Below are 7,801 nucleotides of genomic sequence, written 5' to 3'. Positions count from 1 at the left end.
CAAGATCCAACAAAATCCTGATATACATCATATTTTATATTGGATAATTTTAGACATTCTCACTTCTCACATGTGGAAATTACAGGAAATATATGAGCTGAACATGTATTTTTACATTTCAGATAGAGTGGAAGATTTCCTTCTAGCACATTTATCTCTGTCAGAGACCAAAAAAGTCATACATTTATTCTTTTTATATTATATTTTTTTCCTTAGTTTCTTCATAGGAAACAGCACCGGGTGCTGAGTAATTAATACAATTGTGGCTTTGCTTTTTGTAATGGACATTTGTTGAAAGAAATGCTCATCAGTAGAAATGATAATTTTGATAAATTGCTTCAGCTTTCATGCTTACCTGCTCTCTTGTGGTGGCACCAAATCCCGGTTTTAAGTCTGAATAAAACTAAGCTGAATGACTTTTCCAGTGGAGCTTCCATTTCCCACTGATTACTTATAGAGTTTTTCTCTTATACCCCCTTTTGGAGTCTGTTCTCTTTCATCACTTCACAGGTATTAATCCCCTTTTTATCCCCTCCTGTCTACCTTTATTTCTACCCAGATTTCAGGCTTCCTGTGTTCGTTAATGCTTTCCTTCATTCCTTTCTCTCCCCTTGCTTCTGATCTTCCAGGCAGCTGCCATAGAAATGTTCCCCTGTTCCCTGCACACATACACAATAAATGGGTTCTTGGTCCTTGGGGGAATTAATACCCTGGAGAGCCACCATGCCTGATTAGTAAGCAGCAGATACAGTCACCATGATGTAGAAACATGTTCTAAGAGTGGTGTGTGCCCACATACAACTTCTGTGTTTATGACCTCTTTTGCCCATTAACATTGTTATTTTATGCTTGAACTTTTAATTACAAAAGAACATGTTTATAATATCATCTGGCTGATAGACCCTGATGCAGCCTCTCCCACCTTTCCGCTTACATACCCATGATGACATAAAAAGATAAAAACATACTGGTAGAAAATAAGACTGATGGCCTTTTGCAGGATTTCTAGAGGAGTTTCTGCTGATTACAAGACGGATGGAGCTGAATTGAGAATAACTATCATTAGCCAACACTGGATTTCTGTAGCAGTTAGAAAGCCTGGGCAGCCGTCTCCTGTGGGTACTGCTTTTTGACCTGTTCCATATATTGTTGCAGAGCTCCTTCTCTACAACACCCTTTTAAAATATCTACATAGACAGCAACTCCCAGAAATTTACTAACCTTGTTTAGTAGGTCGTGCTGGAGAAGAAGAATGAAATCCATCGTAGGTGGTAAATCTCCCTCTCCTCTGTAACACACCATCCAAGTATGTAACTGGAAGCAGGAAGAGCTTGTCTAGCACTGGGTGCATGTATTGTGGCTTTCCTTGTACTCTTTGATGGGAGTTTGGAGTAAATAAATACGCAACAATAGGAAATAATACACCTCAGCCCAGTTGCTTAGGTTAGTCCAGGATGAAAACTTGCTAAACATTAAAAGTGTGCAGACCAACTTGCACTATAGGATGGAACCCAGAAAGGGATTCAGAAGCTACCACCCAAGGGGTTTTGCCAGCAGGAGAGTACACATATTATCTGTTGGCCGGTTCAAATATGAATAACTTTCTGCCAGTTCAACAGTAAATAAACACACAGACACACAAAGTGGTGATCCAGGTAAAGGTGATATTAATAGTAAGTAGGTGTTGCTTTTAAGTTTTTTAATTTAAAATATATGAATATATTTTAAATTTTTACTTATTATAAGATTACATTTATGTGCAATTTGTATATTTTAAATTAAAACTTTTAAGAGAAATACCTACATAGTACTCAATACTATAGAAATACTTAGATTTAAAAGTTATAAGCTCTTTTTACTCTCTAACCTCACCTCCCCAAAAGTAAATACTACTATCCTTTTTGTTCTTATCCTTCTAAATATATGTATACATATATACACTATCAACCCACCTATCCACACACACACACACACACACACACACACACACACATTTTAAAATGTAAATAGCATTATGTTGGTCACATTACTCTGAAACTTGTTTTTTTATATAATAATATATCTTAAAAGATTTTCCCCATATTATTATACATATATCTACTTCATTATTTTTAATAGCTCTACAACATTCCTTGGTATGGATACTTAATAATTTACTTTTATCATTCCCCTACACGTGGACTTATTTGTGGATCCCAATGCGGGATTTTTACAAACAGTGCTGTGGTGAACTACCTTGTATCTTTGTGTACATGTGTAAGAATGTCTATGAGACAGATTCCTAGATGGGGAATTATTGGATCAAATGATACTCATATTTTGCATTATGATAGATACTGGCAAATTTCCTCTAAAATAACTCTACCAATTTATTTTCTCATCAATGGTCTATGAAAATGCCTATTTTACCCATATTTATATCAACATTGAACATTATCAACCTTTAAAATGTTTTACTTATTTGATGGCAAATAATTTATAATTCCATGGTTAGTAGTGAGTTTGAATGCCTTTTTACATCTTTACTGCTATAAACATTATATTTGTCATGAAATTGGAATCTAGCTCAAATTGTTGACTCTGAAGTTCATTTAGAAATTTTGAAACTTGAATTGTCAAATCGAAAGTCATTTAGAAGAACAAATAGGGTGAGCTACTTAAAATTTTGAGGAAAAGAAAAAGTAAATGATAGCAGAAGAAAATACTTGTTTTACAAGATATTAAATATATGATACACCTCTAGTGAACAGTCTAAGAAGCAACAGACATCACAGTGATACAGCTAGCAGGGTATAAAAACCTAATGTATGAAATAATTTAGTATATGATAAAAGTTGTATCAAAACCAATGAAAACTCAAATCTCTCAAAAATGGTATTTTATTACTGTTTAAAATTATAATAAAACAATTAAAATTATAAAAATCAGGCCGGGCACTGTGGCTCACGCCTGTAATCCCAGCACTTTGGGAAGCCGAGGCAGGTGGATCACCTGAGGTCAAGAGTTCGAGACCAACCTGCCCAACATAGTGAAACTCCATCTCTACTAAAAATACAAAAAATTAGCTGGACATGGTGGCAGGCGCCTGTAATCCCAGCTAATCGGGAGGCTGAGGCAGGAGAATCGCTTGAACACGGAAGGCAGAGGTTGCAGTGAGCTGAGATCACACCACTGCACTCTAGCCTGGGCAACAAGAGCAAAACTCCATCTCAAAAAAAAAAAAAATAATTAAGATTATAATAGAAATACATTATTATAATCTTATAAGGCTATATATATAATACACTAGAAAAATAAATACATTAGAAAAAGAAAATATAATTGATGAATATATATGATTTTCAGGTTGAGATGATGTCCGAATTTTGAAATTAAAACAAATGCTAAAGTAGACAACATTATATAATTTACTAAATTTAAATATTTCTGAATGGTAAAAAAAAAAATTCACCATCTATGAGATCAGATGGCAATGAAAAGTGGGAAAAATTATTTTAAGCAAATATGACAGACATAGACATAGGGTTAATATAATCAGTACTTAAAGGGCTTTCTCAAATTCAGAAGAAAAAAACCTAACATCTCAATAGAAAATTGATCAAAGGGCATGAATGGATAAAACATTAATCCTTTCCTGCTCAGGCTGCTCCAAGAAGGGCAAACAGCTGATGAATATTGGGTGTTTTAAAGTAGGGTGACAGATGAATGCTTCTTTTGTGTGAAGTTACTGCTGTTTGTCTTGACGGCAATGGAGAACACTCTTGTTTTAAAGAAGAGTGTTCTTTAATAATTTTAGAAGGTAGTATACAACAAGCCACATTTTTACAATTTAATAACTTTTCAGATTAAGAAAGAAAAGCCTCAGAAATGCCTTAATGACAGCAACATGTGATCAGAGATGAAGCATCACAATCAGATAATGTGGTAAAACAATATAGTGCCTAAATTTTAGCCAAAGAAAAAAGAATAAAAGAAAAAATAATAAAAGCCTACTTGCGTATAGATATTGTGTTCCCGGTTTTGTTTTAAAGATACTGTTTCCTTGTGGTATGGAAACTATTATATTTGTTCTAAAATTAATTAGCAGACAGGGGTTCTTGCAAAAAAACGTTTCTTACCTTTCTACTGACTCACACTGGCAGAGTACAAACCAGAGGAAACATACAAATCTGACTCAGTTTCCTGATTCCTAGCAGTTCTTCTCAGAGCAGAAGCAGCAAATACACTTTGTGCAAGCTGAAAGAGCCCCAGGCTTACCTGGCCGCACCACTGACAGGAAATAAAAATTCTAAAGAGAACCTCAACAGTGTCTTGCCAGAGGGGTGCAGAATCTGCAATCTCTTTTCAGTGCTGAGGCCAAGAGTGAATTCGGCCCTAACCCAGAACAGGGTTTCCTGCTGTGGGAGGGAGCCTAGTGCAGCTAGTAGCTGCAATTCAGTAATCCAAATTCTAGCAGTCTACCTTGAGGAAAATAAACTCAAAGATTTATGGAAAAGGACATGCATTGAAGTGTTATTAAAAGTGGCAAAAATGTAAAAACTTAAATACCCACAAATAGAAGAATGTTTAAGTTATGGCACCTTCAGAAGGCAGAATATTATTATTGCAGCCATTGAAGACTCATGTTTTTAAAGACCACTTAACCAAATGGGAAAATACGTTATGTTAAGTGAATAAAGCAGAGTTCAAAGTGGTATTTACGGTATGAGCCCATCTAATTATATGTATTACATATATATATACACACACATACACACACACATACACACACGTATGTATGCGTGTATATATATGTGTATATATATGTATGTGTATATATATATATATATGTGGTTGTATGTATATATAAATGCCTAGGAAGAGACTAGAATAAAATATTCCAAAAAACATTTTACAGTAATTTATAGCTAGATAGTATTATGTGGAGTTCCATTTTTATGTATTTTTTGTATGAAATATTCTAGTATAAGTAAATATTTTATCAGAAGTATTTACATATCTTTTTTTTTTTTAGTTTGAGAAGTTGGAGTATATCTATACACACACCCTCTATGCTACATTGAGGCTCACAAGGTAATCCTTTTACTTCATGTGTATATGTTTCTTTGTAGTAAAGGGCAGGAGCTTCAGCTTTTGAAGTAAAACCAACAAAAACCCTTCTGGGGACTGTGTATTAATGGCAATAAGCTTTAATTTTAATTTAAATTGAGGGGAGAGTGTTTTAATTGTATTCCTATCTTAAATGATAGGGATTCCTAGTTACTGCTGTCTTGTTCTTGGAATACTCTTTTCACACCAGTGTTGAAAGTAGGGTTTAAGGACTACCATACAAACAAGCCCAGAAAATAAGATGTGGTGTAATCAAGTGTGAGGGACTAAACAGTGAAAGTGGATACTCATCTGGCAAAATTGCTGTTGCTCAACCTTAGTTCTTACACATGCAATGGCTTATTTCCGCCCCTGAAAAGAAGCTGCCTATAAAGGGTGTCCACTTAATGCTTATTTGAATGATAGCAGTCCACCACATTCTCCCAAAATACTGACTAAAACATACAAAAATAAGCATACATGGTGAGAATGGTGGGATAAGGGAATAGTACCAATAAAATACTTCAAACTTCAGGGAAGTTTTGTTTAATATAATCTGATTTAGAATAAAATAGAAGACACCAGGAACTGGAATAAAAATTCCCTTCTCAGAACTCTGCGTAGTGTTCACTTTTGTTAAGTGGAGGAGGCTTAGAAAAGCTCCACTAATCACCTTCAAATTAGATGAACTAGGGCTAGGTGGGAGGCAGGCAAGTGAAAGGAAGGCATCTACTAGAAGCTCACTCCTGAATACCATTACTTCTTTTCTACCCTGTAAGAAGAATTTGCTATAAAAAAAGTTCTTAAGTTGACTCTAAAATGGCAGATGTGAGGGCAAAAACAGATGGCCAAGAGCAATTTCTGGAATGAAAACCAGTGGTGTAAACCAATGTCAACTCTGCAGAAATGTTATTGGTTCAACTGAAATGTAAATGTAAATTGATACATGTATGGAAGGCAATTAGGTAACAGCTATGTGAATTAAAAATACAGAATTCCACTTTCGAGTAATTGGAGTGGATGTGATTTTCCTATTCCTCCCACTAAATACAATGAAAACTCCTGGACATTCCATATAGAACAAACACAAGATTCTGAAAGGCAGAGAGGAGGAAGTAGACTGGTTAAGGACATGAGACCCAGAGGAATAACCTGGTGGTAAGTTCCCTGTGTTGTCTTCTTATCTTACATATCCAAGACTTGACACTGAAGAAGCTAGCAAGCTGGGAATACCAATGGGCACAGACAAAAAGCCCCCAGTGAAGCCTACTCTCTCTAGCCAGAAATGTAGAAAAAGGGACATTGCAGCAAGACAGAACACTTTTAGACACTAATCTCTTTGCCAAACAACAGAAAAAATTGTGGCCCCACTCTTACCCGTGCCAGGGAAGCCTGAGTGCAGAAGCTAGACTTTCTTTCACTTTCCAGAGGCTATAACTATTCTCCTGTGGGGTAATATCAGAGACAAAGTAGGGAGAGAGGACTTTCATCCCTGCTGGTTGGTAACGACTTGTCCCCTCTCCTCATTCATGCTGCAGTATCAGATGGTAGATTTCCACTTCTAACTAACAAAAATTATGTACCCCTGCCCTTTCTTGCTGGGGCTGTGATATTGGAGACCTAATGGAGACTCGGGACTTTTACCATTGCCTAGTGGTCATGGGGCTACCCTCACATCAGTGTCTGAGGAGGCCACAGAGAGATCTAGAAACCCCAACCATATCCAGCAGTTAAAATAAACTCCCACTTGGGTGTCAGCGAAGGCCAAGTGGGGAACCTGGACTTTTATACCTGGCAATATGAGATGGCATTCTTCCTTCCCCTACAGGAGGAAGGTCAGGAAAAGCCAGTGAAAACAGAAGGTTTAAATAAGGTTCAAGGTCTCAGAGCATAATATAAAAATGTTCAGCTTTTAATGGAAAATCTCTCTTTATACAAAGAACCAGGAGGACCTCAAATTGTATGAAAAGAGACAGTCAAGAGCTGCCAACATTGGGATGACTGTCAGAATTATCTGAAAAGGATTTGAAAGCAGCTATGGTAGAAATGCTTAAACAAGCAATTACACTTGAAATAAATGCAAAAATAGAAAGCTCAGCAAAGAAATAGAAAGTCTCAGCAAGGAAATATGAAGAGGAACTAAATGAACATTTTACAACTGAGAATACAGAAACTGAAATAAGATGCTCAGCAGATAGACTCAACAGCATAGTGAAGGGGAGAAAGGAAGGCATCAATAACTGGAAGACATAACAATAGAAATTCCAATCTCAATGATGAGAGTAAAGAGAATAATGATAAGCAAACAATGAACAGCACCTCACAGACCTGTGGGATTATAACAAAACGTCTAACATTCATGGCATCGAAGTCCCAGAAGGAAGGAGAAAGAGAGCAGTGCTGGAAAAGTACCTGAAGATATAATGGCTGAAAATTTCTCAAATTTGGAAAAGATATAAACCTACAGATTCAAGAAGCTGAGGAAACCCCAAACATAATAAACACAAAAAAGTTTACACTAAGATGCATTATAATTAAACTTCTGAAAACTATATTCAAGAAAAATTCTTGAAAGTGAGAAAAAAAATGACACAGGAAAAATCAATTAGAAGGACAGCGTGTTTCTCCTGAGAAACAATGAAACCCAGAATAAAGTGGCACAATATTTTTCAAGTGCTGAAAGAAAAATTATCAACTCATAATTTTAAACCCA

At 35.9% G+C, this 7,801-nt stretch overlaps 1 protein-coding gene and 1 long non-coding RNA gene across 3 annotated transcripts in view; both read left to right on the top strand.

Moving 5' to 3' along the window:
* ENOX1 (ecto-NOX disulfide-thiol exchanger 1) overlaps window positions 1–7,801 on the top strand; it is a 573,843-nt gene that overhangs the window by 150,478 nt on the left and 415,564 nt on the right. The window lies entirely within an intron of this gene.
* LOC134756982 (uncharacterized) overlaps window positions 1–7,801 on the top strand; it is a 176,428-nt gene that overhangs the window by 22,449 nt on the left and 146,178 nt on the right. Inside the window, exon 2 of the long non-coding RNA XR_010130549.1 lies at window positions 5,015–5,073. This is a non-coding gene — a long non-coding RNA (uncharacterized lncRNA). The remainder of the gene's footprint in view (window positions 1–5,014; window positions 5,074–7,801) is intronic.

This window comes from Gorilla gorilla, chromosome 14, assembly GCF_029281585.2.
Source record: "Gorilla gorilla gorilla isolate KB3781 chromosome 14, NHGRI_mGorGor1-v2.1_pri, whole genome shotgun sequence".
Classification (NCBI taxonomy): Eukaryota; Metazoa; Chordata; class Mammalia; order Primates; family Hominidae; genus Gorilla; species Gorilla gorilla.
The sequence above is the reverse complement of the archived record's forward strand: the minus strand, read 5'-3'. Positions and strand labels throughout refer to the sequence as shown.